General features: G+C 44.7%; 1 protein-coding gene across 2 annotated transcripts in view; it reads right to left on the bottom strand.

Moving 5' to 3' along the window:
• The window catches only part of SMAD3 (SMAD family member 3), a 365,605-nt gene that overhangs the window by 325,885 nt on the left and 12,696 nt on the right, over positions 1 to 27,024 (bottom strand). The gene's annotated exons all lie outside the window — the stretch shown is intronic.

Below are 27,024 nucleotides of genomic sequence, written 5' to 3' on the forward strand. Positions count from 1 at the left end.
CAGTCATTGGCCCTATCTAACAAGGAGTGCACATATATTATCTATTTCCCTATTTGCACATAAAGATTTATTGTTCAGTCATATCAGCACAGTATGATAGTCAGCCCCACAGACCGCATTTATATTAAACTATTAAGCTAGTGAATAACATGGAATTAAAGTACAAAAATAAGTATTAGCTCATGATGCATGACATTCATAGTAGCAGCATCCAAAGTTTTCATCAGAGCATTTCCAGCAGCAAAGCTATAGTTAAAGCAGGGAAGGGAAGGGAAGGGAATGGCTGGTTTTGAAGGCTATGCAAAATATTGCTTGGAGTAACAGAAAAACGACAGACTGATTGTAATGCCTAAAACCAAATGCTAAAGGCATTATTTCCCATTGGAGGGGACTTTACGATCTCAAGGCACAATCCACAGATACAAAGATGGGAAAAAAACAAGCCCAACTTGTTTTATTACAAGTTTCTGGGCGTTTTCTCAAATAAAACCGTGCAAAAGACTTCGCTTCTCATGTTTAAATGGCTATCTTGTCTGGCACAGAAAGTTATCACTACAGTTGTGGAGGAGCTGGCTATGGGGGCAGATGAGCAGCCAAGGAAGTCCAGGGAGCCTGGGCAACCTGCCCACAGCCTGGCAGAAGGCCAAACAGGCAGATTGGCCTGTCAGCTAGCCAGCCTGGCTTCCACTGAACGTTTGGACAGAACAGACACAGTCCCGCGGAATGTGCTGATCCCATTGAATTAGAATGTTCTGATGGGAAGCTGGTCCATAAGAAACATTTTTGACCAGCTGTAGTCAGCACAGTGTCTAGATGCCCCTGCAAACACATGAAGAATGAAGAAAAATATGCCTGCAGAGCGACTCTCCACTGGATTTACCTTCCAACCTTTGGAGAAAAGACCCCCCCCCAATTACTTCACTCACCAGGCTTTTCCAGTGAACAGTAGCCACTGCCAGTAACAGACACTGATAACATAAGGCGGTTGTGATTTTCTAGCATGTGTTTGATAGAAAAAGGATACAAATGTTTTAGCCTGTTTTTCTCCTTCTGAAATAGCACAGGAGAGACTGTGAGTCATGACAACATATGAGAGTTAAAAGATTTGGGAATAAGTCACATCTGTATAAGGTTTTCTGCAGAATGTTAAGCAGCTATATGGGCTTTTTTCAAAAGCCTCCAACAAACAGCCCTATGTAGCTTCCTGTGCCATGTATTCCATGCAACTGCCGAACATGCAGCAGAATTATTACTTATTGTGCCATTAGACACATACGGGGCTAGATACTCCACATCCCCTGGTAAGTCTGTTTATGCCACTCCTATGGCACAAAGCAGATAGACCTGGCTTAAGTAATCTGCTGAGGATTCCTGAGATGTAGGGGAATAATCCTCTAGTGCAGCATTTCTCAAACTGGGGGCTGCAAGGGTACTCCGGAGGGTCTGCAAGCCTCGCTGATTAACTTCCCCCCCCCCTCAAGTGCTGAGAGGGAGAGTAGGGGGGATGGGGGTACTTGGGGGAGGAGTGGGAAGAGGCGGGGAAGAGGAGGGGGGGTGGGGCCTTGGGGGAAGGGGTGGAGTGGGGGCAGGGCCTGGAGCTGAGTGGAAGGCTTGGGAGTCGCTGCAAAATTTTAAATCAAAATGGGGGCCCTCAGGTTACTCAAGTGAGAACCGCTGCTGTAGTGTTTCAGTGCCGCCCTAGACAGCCTGACGTTTCCTTTGCAGCCCTGGCCTAGGTAGCATATCAGGTGCGTGACCAGAGCACTTCAGAGTCTCTGGCTGCACAATAGCCCCTCGTTTAAACACCGGTTTGCAAATCAGTGCCAAGACAGCTTAGAACAGTGGTTCTCAAACTAGGGCTGCCGCTCATTCAGGGAAAGCCCCTGGCGGGCCGGGCCGGGCTGTTTACCTGCCACTTCTGCTGGTTCCGCCAATCACGGCTCCCACTGGCCACAGTTCACCGCTCCAGGCCAATGGGGCTGGCGGGAAGCAGCGTGGGCCGAGGGATGTGTTGGCTGCCGCTTCCCGCCACCCCCATTGGCCTGGAGCGGTGAACCGCAGCCAGTGGGAGCCACGATTGGCCAAACCAGTGGAGGCAGCAGGTAAACAAACTGGCCCGGCCTGCCAGGGGCTTTTCCTGAACAAGCAGCAGCCCTAGTTTGAGAATCACTGGCTTAGAACACCATCTGTTTCATGCACAAATTATGAAGGGGGAGAAGGAGCCTAAGCACAGACAGGAGCAGCCCTAGGCATTTTGCTGACCACAGCAGACACTGTCCCTGCCCCTCCCCGCAAAACAGCCAAGACAAGAAGGTCAATCAGACGAATGAAGCAAAAACAGGTTGAGTGGAAAAACACCCCCTAGAAGTTGGCACCCTGGGGCAACTGCCCTGCTTACCTGCCCCTACCACCAGCTCTAAGAATAGGGCACAGAATAATACCTCAGACCTTCTCAACCCTCTATTTATGGTAAGGCTAAATTATGTCATTCTGTATCACTTGGGGAATAACCAAACTACTTAAGTTATTTTAAATCTAAAAAAATATATATATAGACAACATTCCCAGGACTATAATTCCAGGGGTTAAGAACTAGACTTCTGTCTCTTTTTCTTAACTGGGAAGTTTCTGAAAGGTGAATAAAAAGATATCTTGGATGAATCCCTTCATGCCATGATCCTACTCTCCCCCTGGAATGGGGAGGTTCAAAGGATGCTGCCCACTATAGTTTTTGCTCACCTGCACATGGAGCAAAGCCAATGACTGGGCCCACCTTCTGGCCTTTTTAGTGGTTTGTTTATATTGCTTTTTGAAAATGGCCACCTCAAGCCAACTCATTAGCTTGATTTTTATCTCCACTGAAGCACTTACTTCCACCCATAAATAAAGCTGCTATACTGAGGTTTGACCTTTGAACAGAGATAAGGATACTATTTCACCAGCAATGATCCTTAGCTGGTAGCTCCCCACTTGGGGGGGAAAAAAAAAACCAGTTTCGAGCCCCTAAACTCAAGCAAAACTCCCATCCTTGCCAGTGAGAGCGTTGCCTTATAAGTGCCTCAACATTTTGCACTAAATTTTCGTCTTTGTTTTAACAATTTTCATGAACTAGCACAAGTTAGAGACCATCCCAAAGCAAACCCAATCTAGGCCCTTGGCACTGAGGTACTATGAAGATGGTGCCCTGGAAATACACCTAAGAACACCCTCAGATGTTATGAAAATTTGGATTCAGATCCTGATTAAAAATTTGTTGCTTGGGCCCTTCTCTGTAGGGAAGTGTTTCTCAAACTATTGTACTGGTGACCCCTTTCACATAGCAAGCCTCTGAGTGCGACCCCCACATATAAATATATAAACAAGGGTTTTTAATTTAACACCATTATAAATGCTGGAGGCAAAGCAGGGTTTGGGATAGAGGCTGACAGCTCGTGCCCCCCCCCCTGTAATAACCATGTAACTCCCTGAGTGGTCCCAAGCCCCAGTCTGAGAACCCCGGCTGTAGGGTGTGTCTGCAAATAATCGCGTGTGCTCCAGTGGGTAAGTTCTCTCTCTTCAAGTAACTTCCAGGAAGCTGGCAGTCATAAAAGGATTCCCTTGATGGCATTGGTGAGCTCCTCTTCATAAAGGCTGCTTCCTCCAGCATTAACAGTGAACAGCTCATAGTCTCTTACTAGATAAGCAATCTTAACATTGGATGGAGGAAAACCCATTACTTGTATTGTCTAGAACAGAGGCAGCAACTAAAGGCTGACACCAGGAGGTAGCCATTGTACTTCCAAAGCAAAGAGAAGAGGAGATCTGTGCGAGTGAAAGGCAGGAATGGAGAAATCCCAAGGGTTACCTGGCAGCAGTGAAAGTGCACAATCAATTGCGCATGGTTAACGTCCACTGATTAATGGTTATTAAACCTGCAAATAGTTTAGGGATGTCAGACCTTTCTGCTAAGCCATCTATCCACTGGCCCTAACTTCACACAACATAATGCCAACCCCAGCGTGATGCAGTTAGCCTGGGCACTTCTTCCAGGTCCATCTGAAAGCAATGCACAACCTTTAAGTTATCCGCGTTTGCTAACCATCACTCCAAGAGATCTTGGTGCATTTACCCTCTGCATTACCAGCATAGAGCGCCACAGAATGTTTGCAGCTTTCATATACCTCTAAACGTGGAAAAAATACTTCTCGTTGTAACACCTTGATAAGTTCACAGTGGGGATGGTATGATGAGGTTGCCTATAATGGCATATGACCCATCTGCCACTGCTATTAGCAAATATCTCCAACTGCTGGAGATGGGATACTAGATGGGGAGCGTTCCAAGTTACTACAGAGAATCCTTTCCCACATGTCTGGCTGGTGAGTCTTGTCTACATGCTCAGGGTCTTACTGGTCACCATATTTGGGGTGGGTCAGATTGGCAAAGACCCTGAGGTTTTTCACCTTCCCCTGCAGCATGGGGCATGAGTCACTTGCCAGTGTGAGCTAGAGTAAATGGTGTTTCCAAGCAGTGTTTTTCACCACGTCAAAGTCCCATGGTGCCATAGATGTTGCTTTTGGTGTTTGGAGCCATATGCATGACAGGGAATTTTGGTGCTGTTTGTCTTGGTCTCTTGCAAGCACATACTATCTATCTTACATGTAAGATGAACATCACCCCTCTCTGCAGAGAATCCCTCAGCATTGAAACTGACAATTTCAAGTGCTTATTTTAGGCTGAAAGGGGCAGTTTATGTTGACATTTATGACTCTGTCTTCTATTGCAGTCTCAGTGTGTACAGTCATCTTTGGTCTCTCCCATGGTTAATTGCAATGGGAGATTAACAACTGGTGTGACAACAGAAACAGACCCCTGGATATCAGTCTTGCCTCATGGTCACAGAGCAAGTTAGTGACAGAATCAGGTCAGTTACCTAGCCCCTGGGGTGTTGTGCAAATTAATTAACTGATGCTGTGCAATCAATTGTTTATAAACATCAAGAGAAAAGGTTGCTATACAATTACTATTGCACATGCAATTTATTAGATTTGTCCTTAATCTAGAATGACTAATTGATATAAGTATGAGAGAGGTAGCCATGTTAGTCTGGATCTGTAAAAAGCGACAAAGAGTCCTGTGGCACGTTATAGACTAACAGACGTATTTCCAGGTTTGTGGCTCTTGGGTAGTAGATAGAATAATCCGGTTTGGGCGTTAAGGGTATGTTGATTTGTTCCTGTGTTAGTGTAGGGAGTGTCCTGCGTAGATGGTGCAGTTTCCTAGTACACCTCTACCTCGATATAACACTGTCCTTGGGAGCCAAAAAATCTTACCGTGTTATAGGTGAAACCGCGTTATATTGAACTTGCTTTGATACACCGGAATGCGCAGCCCTGCCCCCCTGGAGCACAGCTTTACTGCATTATATCCAAATTTGTGTTATATTGGGTCGCATTATATTGGGGTAGAGGTGTATATTCTTCAGTGGGATCTGAGGAACTTCAAGACCAGACTTCAAAGAGAAACTGCTAAACTGCAGTTCATTAGCAAATTTGACACCATCAGCTCAGGATTAAACAAAGACTGTGAATGGCTAGCCAACTACAAAAGCAGTTTCTCCTCCCTTGGGGTTCACACCTCAACTGCTAGAAGAGGGCCTCATCCTCCCTGATTGAACTAACCTCGTTATCTCTAGACTGATTCTTGTCTGCATAGTTATACCTCTGGAAATTTCCACTATATGCGTCTGACGAAGTGGGTATTCACCCACGAAAGCTTATGCTCCAATACGTCTGGTAGTCTATAAAGGTGCCACAGGACTCTGTCGCTTTTTAATTGATTTAAATGTGCCTACTTTCACTATGATTTAATCACAGTGGCATCTGATATACATTGGGCTAAGCTGCAAACCCTTACTGCTGTTGAGCACTTGAACAGTCCTCCAATGGGTCAGTAAATGTTCAAACTGAGTTCAGGTTTCACAGTCTAGTTCATGCTGAATAACTGATCTATTTGGAAGACAGAGGTAAGGGTAAAATGCAAGAATGAAAGGCTGCATACACAGCACTGCACCAACAACATATCCATGAGCCCAGCACCGATGCCATTCTGAAGCACAAACTCCTTGGCACCTTTGCTCATCCCAGAGTCAAGACACAGGGCCTGGTTAACATAAAAACATAAAAATGGCCACACAAGGTCAGCCTCCAGGTCCATCTAGCCCAGGATCATAGAATATCAGAGTTGGAAGGGACCTCAGGTGGTCATCTAGTCCAACCCCCTGCTCAAAGCAGGACCAATTCCCAACTAAATCATCCCAGCCAGGGCTTTGTCAAGCCTAACCTTAAAAACCTCTAAGGAAGGAGATTCCACCACCTCCCTAGGTAACCCATTCCAGTGCTTCACCACCCTCCTAGTGAAAGTTTTCCCTAATATCCAACCTAAACCTTGCCCACTGCAACTTGAGACCATTACTTCTTGTTCTGTCAAGGATCCTGTCTTTCTACAATGGCTGGTGCCAGATGCTTCAGAGGGAATGAAAAGAACAGGGCAATTATCGAGTGATCCATCCCTTGTCCTCCAGGTCTAGCTTCAGGCAGTCAGAGGTTTAGGGACACCTAGAGCATGATGTTGCATCCCTGAACATCTTGGCTAATAGCCATTGATGGACCTATCCACCATGGATTTATCTAATGCTTTTTTTAAACCCAGTTATAAATTTAGCCTTCACAACATCCTCGGCAACAAGTTCCATGGGTGGACTGTGCGTCGTGTGAAGAAGTACTTCCTTAAGTTTGTTTTAAACCTGCTGTCTATTAGTTTACCCCTGGTTCTTGTGTTATGTGAAGGGATAAATAACACTTTCCTAGTCACTGTCTCCACACTATGCATGATTTTATAGACCATCATTCCCTGCCCCTAGCATCTCTTTTCCAAGATAAACAGTTCCAGCCTCCTCCTGGGGAAGCTTTTCCATCCCCTTAATCATTTTTGTCACCCTCCTCTGTACTTTGTCTAGGTCTCATGTCTTTTTTGAAATGGGGTGACCAGAACCGCATACAGTGTTCAAGGTATTGGTGTACCATGGATTTATATAGTGGGACTGTGTTATTTTTAGTTTTATTCTCTTTTCCTTTCCTAATGTTTTTAGGATTGTTAGCTTTTTTGACTGACTATGCACATAAAGAAGGTGTTTTCAGAGAACTATCCACAAAGCTACTACCCAAGAAAGAGATTGCAGCATCAGCTCATTTAGACCCCATCACTTTGGAGAACATAATCCCAACTATACATACGTGCGTTACTATGTACTTAACATTGAATATCATCTGTCATTTTGTTACCCAGTCTCTCCATTTTGAGAGACCCCTTGGTAACTCTACTCAGTCAGCTTTGGACTTACCTATCTGAGTAATTTTGTTTTGTCTGTACATTTTGCCACATCACTGTTCACTCCCTTTTCCAGATCATTTATGAATATGTTGAATGGTACAGGTCCCAGTAGAGATCCTGGTTCTGGTCTAGTGTAAATCAGCAGTAATTCCAAAGTCATTGGAATCACATCCATATAAAAACCTGTGGAGTTAGATTGGATCCAGGTCCAAGGCCTGAAAAACTGAATCCAGCCTCAACAATAGACACAGCTTGGTTCCAAAAATGTCAAGGCATAGATGAGTTATCCTTTCCGACTGCTGGGGAACTGCTGACTCTGCTGAAGCATTAACCTTTTAGGCCATGGAGAGCAGTCAGTCCGAGCCTTCCTCTCTGCACAAGTAACTTCATGTATCTTCTGTTGGTAGCCTTCAGATGGAGCATAAGCCATTTGGTATATGCTGGAAAGTGCTAGGCAGAGGTGAATGGAATGCTGGCTTAGCTCATATGCAGAGCGCTTCTCATTTAACATCACTGAAGTGAAGAAGATTCCGCAGATGAATATCTATTAATTAATATCTAATTAATTTTTCTTCACATTGCTCTTAATATATTCATCTTTGGTTTCCATAAATGCAGTAGCGCCAGTTTTTCCAGCATGAGAACTTTGCCATGTAGCAAACATTTCATTTCAACAGCATGCTAAATAAGTGCAAAGGGTCACAGGAGCTTAAAAGATGACATCATTCACTTTACCATTAATCCTGTGTTGAATATTATCCAGGAGAGAGTAATTTTTAATGAGGCCCTGGTTTGTCTTGTTTAAACTTGCACATACCTGAGCTGCTTTTAGGCCTAAACCCACAGAAAAGAAAATAATACAACTTGGCTTGAGTGCAAAAGAGAGAAGTGCTAAGAGTACTAAATCCACCTTCTTTTATCTTTGCGTTTGCTCAGTAGTACAGAGTAAATATAAGAAAATGGAGATTGTTACATTAAGGCACACCTAATAATAGTACAACATTCTTAGTGCCAATTAACTCAACCATTTCAACATTGCAAATCATTCGTAGTGCACTTCAGATAATATAACTGATGGCAGCCGTAAAAAAGTAAGTACAATGCAATCAACAGTTATAAGTATGATCAATTTCAACAAGCGCTACTAGCAGAGAGAGTTTATAATAGCAACACACACAGCACCTTTGTTCTGAGGCTCTTCAGGGGAGTTTACCAATAATTAAACAAGCCTCAACACCCAAGCGAGGGTATTAAATATTGTGGCCACAGACGTGGGTTGTTAAGGTTAAGCCTGCCAGTCCATATTTAGGCACCGAAAATATAAATTTTGGAGTCTAACTTTAGGTTCTGAGATTTAAAACTTTTGGTCTGTTTTACAAAGAGAAAAACAAGGCACCGGGGAATGAAATACTTGGGCTAAGTTTGCACAGCGAATTAACAGAAGAGGTAGAAGCACCAAGCCCATTTCCTCTCCACCATATGTGTTCCAAGACATCTGCATTAACCTGGAGCTTCCTCATGCAAACAGTCCCATTCATTTCAGTGACTACTCATACGAGTGACAACTACTCATGTGAGCCAAGGACTGGAATCAGGCCCCTAGAAAGGATAAATTCATGAACACTTGCCGTTTGCAGAGGAGTACAGATTTTTCTACTGTACTGGGAGTGGTTGGTTTGTTGGCATGTGGAGAGGCTTGGGCTAGTATAAGTCTCTAACTTATTTATGAGCAAAGATTTATGGCTGTTATACAGTGGTGTCCAGGTGATGTTTACAGAAAAGTATTACATATTAAAAGAAAGTGATCAGGAAACGTGGTGAGGTTCTTCGGTTTTGTTTTCCACAGCAGAGTCTCCATGGAGGTTCTAAAATCCCTGATGACCTTTTAAAAAATTGGAATGTGGTTTTCTGACTACATAAGCAGATAATTAAAAAAAATCTTGGGCCTATTCTAAGAAATGGAGCCTAGAAAAAACAATCGAGTGTTTGATTAGGGAATCTCTCAGGAGGTTTACAGTGTCTGAGCCCCACATTTCTGCAGTGCAATGCAGGAAGAGGTTACAATTATTTTTAAACATTTATCTTAGGGCAGCTCCTAGAAACCTCAACCACATTGTTCTAGGCACTGCACAAACACAAAATGACAATCCCCTCCCCATAGAACTTGACTAAAAGACAAGAAACAAGAGGTGAATGAGAAACAGTTGGATCGGGGAGGGAAGAACAGATGAGGTAAAAAAACAACAGCATTTTAGGACACAGTATGCGTAGCACTTAACCAATGAATAGCAGTGATCAAATATTGGGCCCAATTCTGCAAACTCTTACTAACATTAAATTCAGTGGGGTAACCCCTGGCAGCAGGATCAGCTCCAGCGTTTTTGCCGCCCCAAGCGGTGGAAAAAAAAAAAGCCACGATCAGCGGCACTTTGGCGGCAATTCGGCAGCAGGTCCTTCCCTCCAAGAGGGACCAAGGGACCCGCCACCAAATTGCCAAAGACCTGGATGTGCCGCCCCAAGCACTTGCTTGCTGCCCTGGTGCCTGGAGCCAGCCCTGCCTGGCAGTAAGCAGGGCCGGCTCTAGGAACCAGCAAAGCAAGCACGTGCTTGGGGTGGCACAATTCCAGGGGTGGCATTCTGGCCATCCTTTTTGGGGGGGGGCGCTTTGGCACTTGTGGTCTCGGAGCTTGGGGTGGCAAAAGACCTAGAGCCGGCCCTGGCAGTAGGCAGAGCAATAAGCACTTGCAGGATCATGGACAGTGCAAGCGGGGCCCGATCCAAAAACCCACTGAAGTCAACTTCAGCCTTTGGGCCAGGAGTCTTGTGAGTTGTGACATTTCACTAGTATTGAGTGTTTAAACATGCTCTCCGCACTTAATCGCTCATTAATACTAAACAGCCTTCCTCTCGCAGGGCTTGAGAGATTATCCCCTTTGCACAAACGGGGGAAACGAACCGGAAGGGCCAACTGACTTGCCCAACACCACACAGCTCCACTCATTTCTCCAGGCCATATTGCCTCTTAAAGGAAGTGCACCCACTGCCCAGTTTGCATCCTTCCTGATGTAGGGTAGTCAGCGGCGGCTCCAGGCACCGGCGCTCCAAGCACGTGCGTGGGGCAGCAAGCCGCCAGGGGCATGCTGCCGATCCCTGTGAGGGCGGCAGGCAGGCTGCCTTCCGCAGCTTGCCTGCGGGAGGTCCGCCTGTCCCTCGGATTTGGCGGCAATTCGGCGGCGGGTATGCTGAAGCCCCGGGACCAGCGGACCTGCTGCGGGACCGGTGGACCTCCCGCAGGCATGTTGCCGAGGGCTGCCTGACTGCCGTGCTTGGGGTGGCAAAAAAGTTAGAACCACCCCTGGGGTAGTTCTTACCTCCAATAGCCTTATCGAGTTCAATGAGGCTACTCAGGGGTAAGCACGACTAAACCTTGCCTTAGCAAACTGTCTGCATGCAAGCTAAGATTTACTGGAATGTATTTGTTATATGGAATTATTCACCTGTAAATAATTCCTGCTCCATAGATTGGGTGTGAGCAGTTTGTGGTGAGTATTCCAGGCCACGTTTGTCAGCTTTGCCAGGACACACAAGTCACATGCTATTGTTTCTGCTCATTGATTGGATAAGGGTTCGCTCAAAGAATCTGTTTGCCAGGGTGAACACTGACAAGTTCAAAATTTGCTTTTCCTGAACAGGCTAAACATTCCTGACTGTGGGCTCACGTGCTAGAACATTTGAAGAATATGAATATACGAAAGGATGCAGGCTCAGCTGAAGTTAATTCAATTTTTTATTCTAGGAGATATTTGCCCAGTAAGGATGGAGTAAGGATTAGACCTTTAGACAATGGGCTCTGGGGGAGTGATATACACCCATTCAGACATGCAAACTTAGCACCACAAATGCAGAGACAACTGATCTCTGAAGTTTGCAAAATTCCAATTAGGGTGACCAAATAACAAGGGTGAAAAATCAGGACAGAGGGTGGGGAGTAATAGACAACTATATAAGAAAAAGCCCCAAATATCAGGACTGTCCTTATAAAATTGTGACATCTGGTCACTCTAATTCCAATAGATTAATTTTTACACCCCAAGATATAACTTTGTGGCAGATTTCCCAGACTCAGTGAGGAAAAAAATATAGAAAAGGCATGGTAACCCCACAGTTGATAAGCAAAGAGACTCCAGAGACTGAATAGATTACAACACGGGACAACATTTAAAAATGAGCTTTTAATTTTCATGGTCTAAAGTTAAGTCATCAAGTTTCATTATTTTAGAGATGGAAGGTATGATCTTCATTTCTAAATACATGCACAGAGGCCCATCCGGGGGTGTGGGAGACTCAGAGCTCCAAAATCAATAGGCAATTCTGTTTTCAGAGAAAGAAAAGCCCTAGAGACCTCTAAAACTGTTTGAAAATTCTTTATGGCAGGGATGAGAGGCTTTGTAGAAATTATGACTTGTATAAGCGTAAATTTCAGCTCTGACCCTAAATGCAAAAACTTTCAAGGTGAAGAATAAATTTACAAGTAAAATATGACTTCAGTCCAAGCAACCCATTGAGAGAGTTCTTTATTCAGTAAGCTCACATTAATGGAGCACATTAATGGAACAATGCACACAAGAGTAAACAAACATGTAATATTAGCTATATATTTGTTGGATCATTTTACATGTTTGATTGAAGATCATTTGGCTTGTGGTCTTACTTTTAAACCTCAGTACAACATGACATCCTCATTAAATGTCCAAGGGACCAATACTGTTCCCACTGTAGAAAGCGGCAAAATCACTAACTGTCCGAAATGGGCCATCTTGATTATCACTTCAAAAGTTTTTCTCCCCTGCTGATAATAGCTTTTCTTAATTAATTAGCCTCTTACAGTTGGTATGGGTACTTCCACCTTTTCATGTTCTCTGTATGTATAAATATCTTCTGTCTGTGTGTTCCATTCTATGCATCCACGAAAGCTTATGCTCAAATAAATGTGTTAGTCTCTGAGGTGCCACAAGTACCCCTGTTCTTTTCGCAAAATCACCAATGACTTCAATGGGAGTAGGATCAAGGCCTAATGCAGGGGGGCCAGAAGCTTAGTTGGCCAGTGTAAATCAGTGTAGGGGCATTGAAGTCAAATGAAGCCAAGATTATAATTTGATTGATTAAATGCTGGAAGGTACTGGACCAATAGGAATGAAATGTTTCCATTGAAATGTTTTGTCAATAAAAAAATTGCTTTTGGATTAGAGAGTGTGTGTGTGAAAATTTCCATTTTTATCAAAATATTGGGATTTCCATTAAAAAACAAATTTAAAAAGCTGAACTTTTTGGGAGGGGGGGCGGGGTTGGAATTTTCAATTTCTTCAGTGGAAACAAATTTCAAAGAAAAGCAACAATCAATACTATCTTCCATTTTTGTTGAAAATTTTCCAAGGGAAAAAAATTCATTTCTCAGTTGTCCAGAGCACTGAATCAGGTTAGGCCAAGTGTTGGTTTAAGTTTTAAATTATTTTTTTAAAAGTTTGATAGCTTGTACTTTTAAAAAACTTGAATACAATTTATAAAAGCAATTCAATCCATATTATGGATTAAACCACCAAATCTGATGATGTAAAAAAGAAACCATTGTTCAGATAGAAAGATAAAACTTCTGAACAGTTACATATTTTTTACACTGGTACTCATAACTAGACAAGGAGATTTGTGCCAAATAGTTGCTTTAATTAATGCATAGCATATTCTCTCCACAGCATAGCCCACATGCGCGAAGTTTCACCCTGAAGCTAGTGTTTACAGCCTAGTTATAAATCCTTGGAAATGCAAGTTTATAATTCTAAGGGTTGCAGATCTGTTCTTGGAGCAATCTACATGTTGTCCATGTGGTGATCTATGACCTGATGACCTATCGACAATACAAATGGGCTCATCTAGAATAGCACTTAGGGGACTGTTTGCTAATAAAATAACATTTGAATACGTGTCAAGAAGTTTACAATAAAATCATAAAGTCAATCTGGGTCATTTAAAAAAACCACTTTCCCAGTGCAAAAACAGTCTTGCTAATGTTCATCTTCAGTTAGAACCTACCAATTGCTGTTCAGTTTAAACATATGTAATTTATGCCAATATAACAGTCATTCTTTCCAATAGCATTTCATCTGCATCCCTCAGCAAGCTGATTAGAACTGCCACAATCTCACTGAAAACAGGTGAACTCACATGGTACTGAATGACGATTACTAAGGCAGCAAATCTGTCACCGGAGGTCACGGATTCTGTGACTACCATGACTTCTGCAGCAGCCAGTGCAGACAGCCCAGGACTGTCTGCGGTGCCCCCGAGCCGCCCCCCACCCCAGAGCGTCCCCAGCACTTCCCAGCCGCCCCCCACCCCAGAGCATCCAAGATTTAGTCAAGGGTATATAGTACAAGTCACGGACAGGTCACGGGCCATGAATTTTTCTTTAGTTCCCATGACCTGTCCATGACTTTTACTAAAAATACCAGTGACTAAAACATAGCCTTAACAATTACTTAATATTTATATTAGAATCACCCCTAGGAATTCCAGTTGGGATTGGGATTTTGCTGTCCTGAGGACTGCACATACACATGAAGGAAGATATTGTCCCTCTCCCACATAGCTTGCAATCTAAGACATCAATCACATCTTCATTGTACAGAAGTGGCAGGGCTGGAAGTATTTAGAATAAAAGTTATGTTTGCTTATATTGATAACATCAGCCAACAGGGTTTATGGAGGGCACTTTTCCCCAGGCATTATAAATGTATAGCTGCCCACCCAGGTATGGATGTATTCACTCAGGATTGAGGGTTTTGTTTCTAGTACTTTAGTGTGTATATATCTTTGCCTAAGTATCCCTTTACTTGTACACAGAACACATTTGGCTCTGGTATAAGCTGGCTCAGCCTCCAATGACTTCATTGGAAATTGGACTTGTTGACTCCAGGGATGAATTTGACCTGTGCATTATAAGTAATGCATACCCTGCATTATAAGTAACATATACCCTATGCTTATGTTACGTATGTCTCGCTCATACAGTTCACAAGTCTTTATACTTGTAAATATACCAAAATGCCACATTTCTGCGTTTTGTGGGTAGAATTTTAAGTTTACAATTGAAAATAGGTCTTAAAATGAAATTCCACACTGGGTCAGATACACACAGGACCCAGAATTAACTGTGTGTAGTTTGTCACCTCACCTAATTTATATGCAATGTATAACCTGAGAAAACAGCCACATGAATACGCCTAAAGATTTAGTGGATGCAGCATGAGGGAAAGTAGCAGCCATCGTGTTAGTACACTAGAAAAAGAACTAATATAGCCAGATCTTTCCATCTAAAAATATACACTTTAGGGTATGTTGTTACTTCATATACTTGATAGCAACTGTATAAACTAACTGAAGCACCTCTGTGGGTATCGTCATTTTACTAAAAGATGAGTTACTAGGACAAGTCTTGTACATACATGACCTGACAGACAGCAAAGACGACAGAGCTTTTCTGACTCTTAATCAGAACCAGCCCTATTTAGCTAACACACAAAATTAAAGGAATGTCCCATTGCTGCTTAGTTGAAAAACAGTGAAACCAATGAGTAGGTTTCAAGTTATGTCTTCTTTCCTATCAGGTTCGATCTGGTTAGTCATGATCAGTAATACCAGAAAGATTCTAGAAGGAAAATCTCGCTTCAATTAGTCAGATCCAGTTGGCAGAAAAACAGAAATTCTGACCTGTTGGCTTGTTTTCTGCATCTTCAGTTGTGTTGGTCAGACGTGATGGGCGTTCCCTTGGCTTAGATGCCTGAAAGTCAGATATATTCAGCCACAGCTTGCTGTGCTAGATTTCCAGAGGCTCATTTTCTGTGTGAACACTGTATTAATAGCAATCACCTCTTCGGCACTGCAGCAGGGCTACAATTTTGAGCAAACTTAAGTGATGGAGCTAGGTTGACTTACAACTGCAGTCCCTTGCCTCTGAAAATCATTCCCAATCTGGGAACTGAAGATGAAGAAAACACCTACTGAAGTCCAAGGAAGGTGGGCAGGCACAAACCCAGCCCCAGCGGAAGGCCCCTTCCCCAGCGTAAGGGGAGGAGCTAATGAACTCAGGGCTCAAACAGGTATGGGGGACAACAAAGGAAAACCAGATGGAGAAAAACAAATGAGCAGGCAAGAATTCCTGTTTCACCCTCTTTTGGGAATGATAGGATTCCCTGAGATTCTGGTTGCCACAAAACCTAAGGGAGGGGAAAGGAAAGATTGACAGTGTTGAACAGCTCAATGGGCCCCACGCTGACTGAGGCAGGTATGCAGCTTGCAGAACCGCAGGAGTCGTGACAAGCCCACCAGATCGCCACAAATTTCTCCCACTGAGGTATTACCTCTATTGGAGGATTCTATAGTTCTGGCGGCATGGGCAAAGAAAGTGAGTGCCACATTCAGAGCTGAGCAAATTGGTGTCAATTATCTATCATGCTACATCGCTCTTTTCACCCATCTTAGACTTTCTTACACTGAGTTGGCCAAACTCAGAGGTAACATCCAACGGTTCATTAAGAAGTGAGTCCAAATTAGTGTCCTAATACTGAGGGGACCCGAAGGTGCAAGTTACACCAACTTCTGAATATGGCCCAGGTGCTGCATTGCAAGGCTTCAAGGCAACATTGACTCCACCGTCTCATAGAATAAAATGCCCAAGATACAGTGAACCTCAAAAAAGGCTCAGAGATGAAGTTTGGATGCAGGTACCCAAACATTTCCATGTGGATGAAAAATTCACCTCAGCTACCCAGACCTCATGAGTAAAATTGGACTGGAAATATTGTATCACCACAACAGGCTCCTCTGGGGGATTCCCACTTCTTCCTGTCAAGGCTTGGTGTTTCACCAAGGGCGGCCGTTCTGGGGAAATTTTAGAACTTCTGCTTTTGGTCTGAGGCAGAACCAGACTTCGTGGTTTAGGTTCATTTGCAGCATGAGGAACAAACTCAGGGCAGCTCTCATGTTAAACACCACCTCCAATAATTATAATCCATGTACCTGCACAGCTCCTGCCATCTTCTATGATAAATATTTAACTAGTTAATCCTAATTAAGTATTATCCTTATTTCACATTCAGAGAGGAAGTGACTGGGCCAAAGCCAGTAGCCGAGTCAATAGACGAATACAGGTAAGGTTAGAAACCAGAAATTCCTGGCTCCCACTCCATTCAATTAAGATGCAGCACGTCACCTCCCAGTTTGTTTTCTCCAGGTTTCCTATCAGTAAACATTTTTTCCAGACTTTCAGTAAAATTTGTGTTATGTGCATTTCTCTGGCTGCTAAAACTAGAAACTCCAAGAGGAGGGAGTTTATTAAACAAGAAACAAGCTCTGTAGAAGAAAGTACCCATGCTGCAGAAGTAATGCCATGTGATCATCCATAGAGAACTTCTCTGATGTTCGTATTGTACCAACCACTGTATATTTAATAGAAGCAGTCTTAGGTGGTCACACAGGGATCCCCCGGGGGTGGGGCCAGGTTCCTAGGCGTACACTGCTGCCAGTACACCTCCCTGTGCTAGCTAGGTGATCAAAACGAAATCCACCCCAGCAGATGGCAGATACCCTAAGGATTCTCTCTTAGGATTCCTGCTTGGAAGGGGCAGGGTAAGTGTGGAGCCAGGGCTCCATAGAAGCACCACCAGCAAAGACTGACCAGGGGAGGTACTGGCAACCAGGACTACTTGAAGATGGTGACTGATAACTGGAGGCTGCCTAGAAGAGGAGCAGGCAACCTTACTGCAGGCTTTAAAGTGGGAACCAATTTCTCTGTGTGCACCTGTCAGAATGTGCACACTACATTTATGCACAAAAGACAAAGGACGCTGTTTGCTCTTGTGACGTCCATATGGGCTCTACTGAGGCTGTTACATGCAAGCACTGGGAGCTGGGATTCCTGGATCCTGTTCCCAGCTCTGCCACTGACTTGATGTGAGACCTTAGGACTGTCACTTGCCCCCTCTGAAGCAGGGTTTTCTCCATCTGTCAAAGTGGGGGGGGGAGGGAGTTGTTAATGTTTATTTGTTTTCAGATCTTTGGAGGAGAGATGCTATACAAAGTAGTATTAATAAGAGACAAATGAATCTCAAACAGTTTGGAGGTTCAGGTAAGCATCTAAAAGTTTTGATTGCTCGTCTAATCTATGATCTTATACCAGACTCTGGAAAGGGAGCTGAAAATCGCACAAGAACAGGCACTTTCACAGAAGGTTTAGGTTACCATCCTGCTTTGAGTTGGTCTGGAAATCCTGTGAATAGAACTACAGCCTCCCGCAGTGTTTTAGCACTTCTCCTTCCAATCCCTCCTGGAACCTTTGCTGCACAAAACGCAGCTGGGGGGGAATTTAACTGACCTCTCCCTAACCCCAGGAAGGGTGCAAGGGGATTTCTTATTTTCTCCATTCCAGTTTGCCCATCCCTAATTAGTATCTCAGAAATCCGTGTCAGTATTTCATAACCTTATTAGAACAATGAGTCTTAGCCAGGATTCTTCGTGTTCCAGAAATTGATAGTTTACTCTCCGTCCTGTTCGGAACACCGTCCTTAGGAGCCAAGCCGCCTGGGTGTTCCAAAGAGACGGGGCCAAGCCCTGCTCTCCACATTTACGCTGCTATCACTCAGAGCACAGTTGGGTCCTAAAAGGGCAGCTAAAATGGGGTCCTCGAGGAGCCAGACTGGGTGGGCTCTAGGTTGACGTCAAAGACTTGCCTGCTGGAATACGGTGAGGTACTACCTGGTGTGTGAGCGAGGGCTGCTGCATCTAGGGGCTGGCCCACAAGGCAGATGAAGGAACTACCACTCCTAGCAGCTACAAGGGAGTTCTTTCTTAGCTGCAGTGGTAGAGGCCTGTTTAAGCGCTGAAGGAGCAGAGTTTTAAACCCTGTTCCCGACACAGGTGGAAGAGATTTGCCCAGTCGTTGCAGCTGTCAGTTGCAGAGCCTGAATTTGTCACAGTCCGTTATATAGCACAAGTAAAAACGTACGGCTGCTCGCCCACAAATGAGACATGGGAGACGACAAATTTATGTTCTGTCCAACACTGGGGTGGAATTTGTTTGGGTGCTCACTGGTCTCAGTGCTGGAATCCCTACTTGGGCAAACCTCCTATTAGACACTGCTCGAGTCTGCATTGCAGGGAGACGCAAGCTGTGTGAGTAAATACAATCGTGTTAGAGCAGCTGGGCTTCTAGTGGGCAGACTCAAACACTTTGAACCCCGCATTATTACAGCTCCAGGACTGAATGGTAAATATTTCCCCCTCCGCCCAGCTGTAGGCTAAATTCTCCATTTTATAGTCCTTACTCCAGCAAAACTCCCACTGAAATTAGTGCAGGGTTTACTGGGACGGAAATTCTCAAACACTGGCTGATAACACGCGGGGGAGCCTGAACCTGTATAGCTGCCGTAGCTTTGGTGGCCATCCATACTTCATATTGCAGTCATTTGGACTGAACTTTTGCAGGGGTATTTCAAACACTTGCTCCCAGACAGTGCCATCACCCCAGTGAAGCATTAGGAGTGCTGGAAGGTCTGCGGACACAAAGTGTTTAGGACGCATTCCAGGTTTCTAAGCCAATACTGGCAATGCCACGATCCTCAAGCACCAATCTCCTCACATTTCCTCATCTCTGGTGTGGGCTCCCACAAGAGAACAGGTGCTGGCTTAGGGCAGCAAAATATTGAGTGACCGTCTTGCATGAGTGATGATACACAGCAGGGTGGGAGTATATTTCAGTTTACTAAAGAAGCAAACCCCTGCTCCAGGAGTTAAATTAATTAAAGCCTGGATAAGCATCTATAGTTTGGGAGCTTATCCAAACCAAAGCAAGCGTCCAGATCTTGCGTTTTACTTGCCTTTCTTTTGGATTTTGTTTTGATTGGTGCAACTGTCTTTGGAGGTGTCAGCAGCTCTCAATGTCAGCCTTGCCCTGCTCCCATGGAAGTTAGTGGGAGCTTTACTATTGACTGAGGAAGTTATGACGCCACCACTGAGTGCTTCCCAACATCCCAGACATGAAATAAATTAAAACGAAATACTGGCTCTTAGTGGGAGGCCTGGTCTACTGGTGGGGGCACATGACTAACACCCCGACACTCCAGAGTTCTAATCCCACCTCCAACCACGTTTGCCTAGGACAATGCAAACACTGTCATAGCTGCACCATCTGTAAAATGGCCGTTTTAATACTTAGTTGGGATGTTTATAAAAGCTCTTTAAGAGGAAAGGAGCTGACTAGATCTAAAGTATTACCAACTGCCTGTCTAGCTCTCTGTATCTCGCCAAGATACCTGAGTACCTCAACAGTTTACTGGAAATTCTGCCATCTTATTGGTTCCCGATAACACCGTTAGAATGGATAACTTTAACTCCTATGTGTCTTAATGACAGAAGTGTCAGAGCCTCTCTTACACAAATCAGGCTGAACCATCTGCAACCCACACCATTTCAAAGAACGTGTTGCATGTAAGGTACCAAATCAATGTCCAGGGAAAGCCTTCCTCTTATAGAACACAATCATCCTTGCAAGTGAACAGCTGTAGAGCTGAAAAGGGGAATTCCATTTAGAACAATTACTTGCAAGTATCTCCAGGGCCTGGTCTACACTATGGGGGGGGGGGAGGGGGTCGAACTAAGGTACGTGACTTCAGCTACGCGAATAGCGTAGCTGAAGTCGAACTACCTTAGTTCGAATTTCCTACCTGTCCAGACGCCGCAGGATCATACTCCGCGGCTCCCCCATCGACTCCGCCACCGCCGTTCGCGGTGGTGGAGTTCCGGAGTCGACGGGAGCGCGTTCGGAGTTCGAACTATCGCGTCTAGATTAGACGCGATAGTTCGAACTCCGAGAAGTCGAACTCTCCGCGTCGACCTGGCGGGTAAGTATGGACCTATCCCAGGAGAGGAACTGGCTGGAGACTTCAAATGAATATTTACAAAGTGTTTCTTTAAAGTTTCTGGTCACACTCTCTTTGGACTTGCTGGATTATTCTCAGGAAGCAAGCGAGTTTCCTGGCAGGACTATGCGCCCAAACAGCCAATCTTAAGGCAGTCAATTACACAACACTGGCAAAAAAAATAATCTAACTTTGAAATTCCAAGGCCTGGTCTACACTAAGGGCGGGGGTCGAACTAGGGTATGCAAGTTCAGCTACGCGAATAGTGTAGCTGAACTCGAAGTACCCTAGTTCAAACTACTTACCCGTCCAGACGCTGCGGGATCGAAGTCCGCGGCTCCCCCGTCGACTCCGCCACCGCCGTTTGCAGTGGTGAAGTTCCGGAGTCGACCGGAGCGCACGGGGAGTTTGAACTATCGCGTCTAGATTAGACGTGATAGTTCAAACTCCGAGAAGTCGAACTCACCACGTCGACCCGCGCGGTAAGTGTAGACCTACCCCAAGTGACCACATTAGAAATCTGATCCTAAGAGTTACATTCACTCAATCAAGAAGTAGAAAGAATGCCATATGATCTCTGTACCCAATCAAAAAAGTTTAGCTATCAGATACAAAGTGACCTGCTCACAGACAAGCTACAGGCTGAGAATCTGTATTTGCAGAAGTTTTTCCATTTTAAATAAGCTCATTCAAGAAAATCACCACAAGAGGAGGAGATAGGGTGACCAGACAGCAAATGTGAAAAATCGGGATAGAGGGTGGGGGATAATAGGAGTATATATTAGAAAAAGACCCTAAAATCTAGACTGTCCCTATAAAATCAGGACATCTGGTCACCCTAGGAGGCGGCAAAATTCACGGAATGAATTATTTGTTACAAATCATTAGGCCAACGCTAACCAGTAACTTAATTTCAGATAGGCTAAAGATCCTCAGCTGGTGGAAATCAGCATAGTTCTATTGACTAAAAACTTCCTGAAATCTGCATAGACTTCAGTTGAGCTATACCGATTTACACCAGCTGAGGATCTGGCCCACTGATACTTCCTCTGGAAGGAGGGAGCTTGAGGGATGTCCTTCCGCATGCACACAGAGCCCAGAGTGATACCAAGACCATGTGGTACTCAGGTCATTTTTCCTTGAACAGTTGAGCTAGAAGTAGCAGCTAAAGGAGTCGTCTCCAGGGAAGAGCTTTCATTTTAGAAAGAGAGACACCCTTCCTGATAATATGTTCCAGTTCCCTCTTCCCCACTAACATCTGGTGCATATTTATAGGTAGCTGATTTAGCCAAAGTGATGATTCCACATATGGTGCTGTACTGTTGCCTTACAACCTCTCCAACTTACTGCCCATATGCACAGCGTGAGCTCCAACCCCTTTCTAGATGTTGGTGGGCAATAATGCACAGCATCTTAAACAGTCCTCAGACATAAGCAGCCAATACAATAAAGGACATGTGAGGAAAGAAGAGGAGAAAAGGAATGTAGCACTCTACTCAAAATTATAATGGCAGCTATAGGAAACCAAGTGAAAGTTATCCAGTTTGTATAAGATATTATGAAACCCTGTGTCAATCCATCATGTTTTGTATTAAGCTCGGATGTAGATCATCTTCTCATCAAAAGACGAGTGGCTGTAGTTGTTACAGTTGGCCAGCTGGTTTTAAACTCTCTTTTTCCCTATAGTGTAATATATCCACTGCTCATTGGAGCTCACGTCCCACAGAATAGGTTTGCAATTTGTAACCAGCACGCAATATGCTTCAGCTATAATTTCATAAATCATACTGGAGCCTCTGTTTAATAATAAATCTTCTGATACTTCAGCATTGCAAGGGACAAAGGAAAGGTCTGAAATGAGAATTTGACGATATAAAGCAAAACAGATTAAGAGACTTTTGTAAAATCCACAAGGGGTCACTGTCTTGGCAGAAATAATGCTCTAAAATTGACTTAAAATGTATAAATGATCTTATCTCAACTATTCTTTTAGTATGCTTGGGGCAAGGGTGGGAGTCATTAACAGGGCTTGGATTTTGCAGGGTCAATTACATTTCTTGCAAGACAAAGAATAAAAATAAGAAACCAAAGGCAACAGGCCATTCAGTTTTAACAACACCCCAACCTCTGCATTCACAGTTAAGAGGCACCTTGTGGAAGTTACTCGTGACAGAAAATATAGCAGTTAATCAAAAAGTTGAAGTGGGCTATTGGTCTAAGTAGCGTGAAAATTTCTTTGTGACAGACTCCCAGCTAGGAAGAAAGGCTCACGAACATGTGCGCTCTCCCTGAGAATTGCTCACATGTAGAAAATACATGGCATACTTGCAGGTTTTTATTGTTTATTATTTGTATAACAGTGCCTACAGAGAGGCCCCAACAAGCAGGGGCAGCTCTAGGTATTTTGCCGCCCCAAGCATGGCAGGCAGGCTGCCTTCGGCGGCTTGCCTGCGGGTGGTCCCCGGTCCCGCAGATTTGTCGGCGGCACACCTGTGGGAGGTCCACCAAAGCCGCGGGACCAGCGGATCCTCTGCAGGCATGCCGCCGAAGGCAGCCTGCCTGCCGCCCTCGTGACGACCGGCAGAGCACCCCCCACGGCTTGCGCTTGGCATGCTGGTGCCTGGAGCCGCCCCTGCCAACAAGAATCAGGGCCCCGGTGCTGAGCTCTTGCACACACCCATAGTAAGAGAACCTATCCCAGACGCCAGGTCTCAGGTTCTGCAGCCAGCTGTGCCATTTTTTCTTCATTCGCACAGCTTGCTTCTCCCTGCAATGCTGACTCAGGCAGTGTCTAATGGGAGGTTTGCCTGAGAAAGGATTCCAGGACCAATGGAAGCCCACACCAGTTCCATCCCTGTGTTGATGTGAGCATGAATTCGTCATCTCATGTCTCATTTATTGCGGGTGAACTGCTAAGATTTTGCGCATTCCATCTTTGGCTAAAGCTTGTTTGTGCTTTATAATAGATTGTGACAAATTCACACTCTGCAAGTGACAGCCGCAACGACTGGGCAAATCTCTTCCACTCATGTCAGGAATAGGGATTAAAACTCTGCTCCTTCAGCTCTTAAACAGGCCTCTACCACTGCAGCTAAGAAAGAACTCCCTTGTAGCTGCTAGGAGTGGTAGTTCCTTCATCTGCCTTGTGGGCCAGCCCCTAGATGCAGCAGCCCTCCCTCGCACACCAGGTAGTACCTCACCGTATTCCAGCAGGCAAGTCTTTGACGTCAACCTAGAGCCAACCCAGTCTGGCTCCTCGAGGACCCCATTTTAGCTGCCCTTTTAGGACCCAACTGTGCTCTGAGTGATAGCAGTGTAAATGTGGAGAGCAGAGTTTGGCCCCGTCTCTTTGGTTTGAGCATTGGCCTGCTAAACCCAGGTTTGAGAGTTCAATCCTTAAGGGGGCCACTTAGGGATCTGGGGCAAAAATCAGTAGTTGGTCCTGCTAGTGAAGGCAGGGGGCTGGACTCGATGACCCTTCAGGGTCCCTTCCAGTTCTAGGAGACAGGTATATCTCCATTATAAAAAAACAAAACAAACCAAAAAAACCACCCAGGCAGCTTGGCTCTTAAGGACGGTGTTCTGAACACCTTCCCCACAGTTGGGTCAGGGGATACAGCACAAAGAGTTCAATAACTTCATTTACCAGGGAAGAGCACGGAGCTGCTCCCAAATGTGTATCAGAATAAGGATGTTTCAGGATGTATCTCAGTTAATTCGAGGCAGATTCAGCCACCTACCGCCCTCATGGAGCTGTCCTGTCAATGTATTTAGTTACTGCACAGTTGCTGAGCCTCGCTCTTTGAGAGTTCAAGAGACAAGCAACACTTCTCAGCGGGAGTAGACAGGGAACTGTATTTGAAAAGAAAATACTGATTTACGGGTGTCAGTCCAGAGCCACCTGCAGGTGAGCGGCATCTTGTTGAAAGAGGCATTACTGTGAGGCCCCTAAGGGGGAGTTTGCAGAACCACTAGCCCACCTGCTTAGCCAGGAGATGAAACCTACATCTATTTATAGCTAAACACAATATTTAGTACACTTGGGATTAACCCCCCATGAAAACGCAAGGAAGGTTGGTGATGAATTTCATACACATGGCTCCTGTGCTACCTGTCACAAATAACATCACTTGGTTTTTATGCGAACCAGCTACCATTACGAGCAGATTCAGCAATCTGCATTAAAAGCTCTGGGTCCAGTCCTGAAGTCCATATTTAAGCAAAATTCTCACTGAAGTCAGTGGGGAATTTTTCTTGAATATGGTTCTTATTTGAAATCCATTCCAGTGCAGTGGCAGTGGAGGACTTCTCATGGGTAGATTTCCATTAAGTCCATCTTAAAATCATGTAGGTCAAGTATAACAGCGTGTGTGTGTGTGTGTGTGTTTCATGCACACACTAGGAATATAATGTAATTGCCATCAACAATCCTGTCTGGTATGTACATTGACTTCCACTGTTATTTGTTTACCTTTGCACTGGGGTTTTAAGTGCCTCAGGCAGAAAGTGATGGGGCTAAAACAACTAGCTATGTTATTTGGGATGGTTTATTTTCTGCATCTGTCAGCACTTTGGCCCTGATCCTGCAAAGACAAAACACCAGCACAACTACGCACGTGAGCAGTCCCATTGACTAAATCAAGCTGTGCCCAGGGGTACATCTTTGCGCAACTGGGATATTTGTGTGGTCAGTCTGTTTCCCCTGAGGTCTGTGAAAATCTTTCACTTGGAGCAAGAGGGATTAAAAACATCTTTGTAATAGGAAAGTGCGACAGAATGACAAAACTGGACTTGGAGCAGGTGAAGTACCTGTTAAGAGGACACGTCCATTGAAATAAAAGCTAATGCGCATTTTGACATATCTGATCAATTCTCTCTGCCCTCTTTTAACATTAAAAATAAAGCATGTCAATATTAAAATGAAACATTTTGGTAATATCATCTTGATGTTCCGAAACAAAATATTTCAGAATTTTGACATTTCCTCCTTAAGCAGTATGAAAGAAAATTTTGGAATTTCTCATGGGACAGAAATTTCATTTCCCGACCAGCTTTACTTAACTTTTCTATTATCAGAGGGGTAGCTGTGTTAGTCTGTGTCCACAAAAAACAAGGAATCTGGCGGCACCTTAAAGACTAACAGATTTATTTGGGCATAAGCTTTCGTGGGTAAAAAAAACAAAAAAAACACACTTCAGATGCAACTGAAGTGGTTTTTTTACCCATGAAAGCTTATACCCAAATAAATCTGTTAGTCTTTAAGGTGCCACTGGACTCCTCATTGTTTTTTTAAACTTTTCTATGTCAGTTACATTTGCAGGGTCAGCTTGCAGGGTTTTAGCATAGTTTACCATGTTAAAGTAGGTCTTTATCATCAACTTTGTCTGTTTTTTTCCTTTCAGGTGAAAAACTAACAATAACCACCCACTGGGGCTTGACTTTAACTTGGAAAAGCTATGGGCTAGCGTTAATGCAAAGAGCTCTCTGCTGTCTCCAGGAAAGAAAGATGTATATGACGTACGTATGGGTCAAGGGCACAGAGAAAGCAACTCTTCCTTCTGAGCTCATGGGCAGTGTTGTGGCAGAAGGGGAAACAATGATATGTTGGTTCAACACTCAGGGTGTCTTCAATGCAGAGTTAGCCTATACGCTTTTCCTCTTGCATTCCCTAACATCCCTCTCTCTCGCACACAAAACCCTCTCACTCAAGTTTAGCAGTGCTTTAAGGCTAGTGCTGAGGGGCATCTAGCATGTAGGCTGGTAACTCGCCCATTTTACAGCAAGAACCAAGGATACAAGCTATACAACTTGAGTGCATGGTCCTCCAATGCCTTCCCATAATTGCCCTGGGCACCCAAGACAGACAAGTTCTCCCACAATTCTCTGAGAAAGAATCATAGATCAATGCAGCATACAGCAGCACACAGGACCAGGGGACGGGCTCCAGCAGTCCTAGCACCTGACAGGAGTGAGTGCAGCCCCAGTAGGGACACAGCTGAGTGGACACATTCAAATCTGGCTTTGCAGTGTGGCCTCTCACACCCATGTGCCAAGGGATAGCTCAGTGGTTTGAGCATTGGCCTGCTAAACCCAGGGTTGTGAGTTCATTCCTTGAGGGGGCCACTTAGGGATCTGGGGCAAAAATTGGCCCTGCTAGTGAAGGCAGGGGGCTGGACTCGATGACCTTTCAAGGTCCCTTCCAGTTCTAGGAGATTGGTATATCTCCAATTATTACCTTTAATCACTCAGCTAACTCTGCAGTGATGACGTGTTCTGGGAGGTGGAGTCTTCGCGCCCAGCTAATGGTTGACTAAAAGGAACTACATGGATTCTCAGAGCCACAGGAGGGGTGTCTACACTGCAGCTGGGAACAAGCCTCCCAGCCCAGGTAGACAGACTCATGCTAGCTCTGTTCAAGCTAGTGAGCTAAAAATAGCTTGGACATTGTGGCACCGGTGGCAGTCTGGGCTAGCCATCCAAGCTTGGACTTGGGGGTCCGGCAGGCTGGTAGCCCAAGCCACCTACTGCGCCACAAGATCCACGCTGCTATTTCTTAGCACGCTAGCTCAAGCGGAACTAGCGCAAGTATAGCTCCCAGCTGCAGCGGAGACATGCCCAGGGCGGGCACAGACTGGCTAGGCTCTAGGAAGAGACAAACCACCTGGAACTGGCTGGAAAACGGACA

This window comes from Mauremys reevesii, linkage group 10 (genome assembly GCF_016161935.1).
Source record: "Mauremys reevesii isolate NIE-2019 linkage group 10, ASM1616193v1, whole genome shotgun sequence".
Classification (NCBI taxonomy): Eukaryota; Metazoa; Chordata; order Testudines; family Geoemydidae; genus Mauremys; species Mauremys reevesii.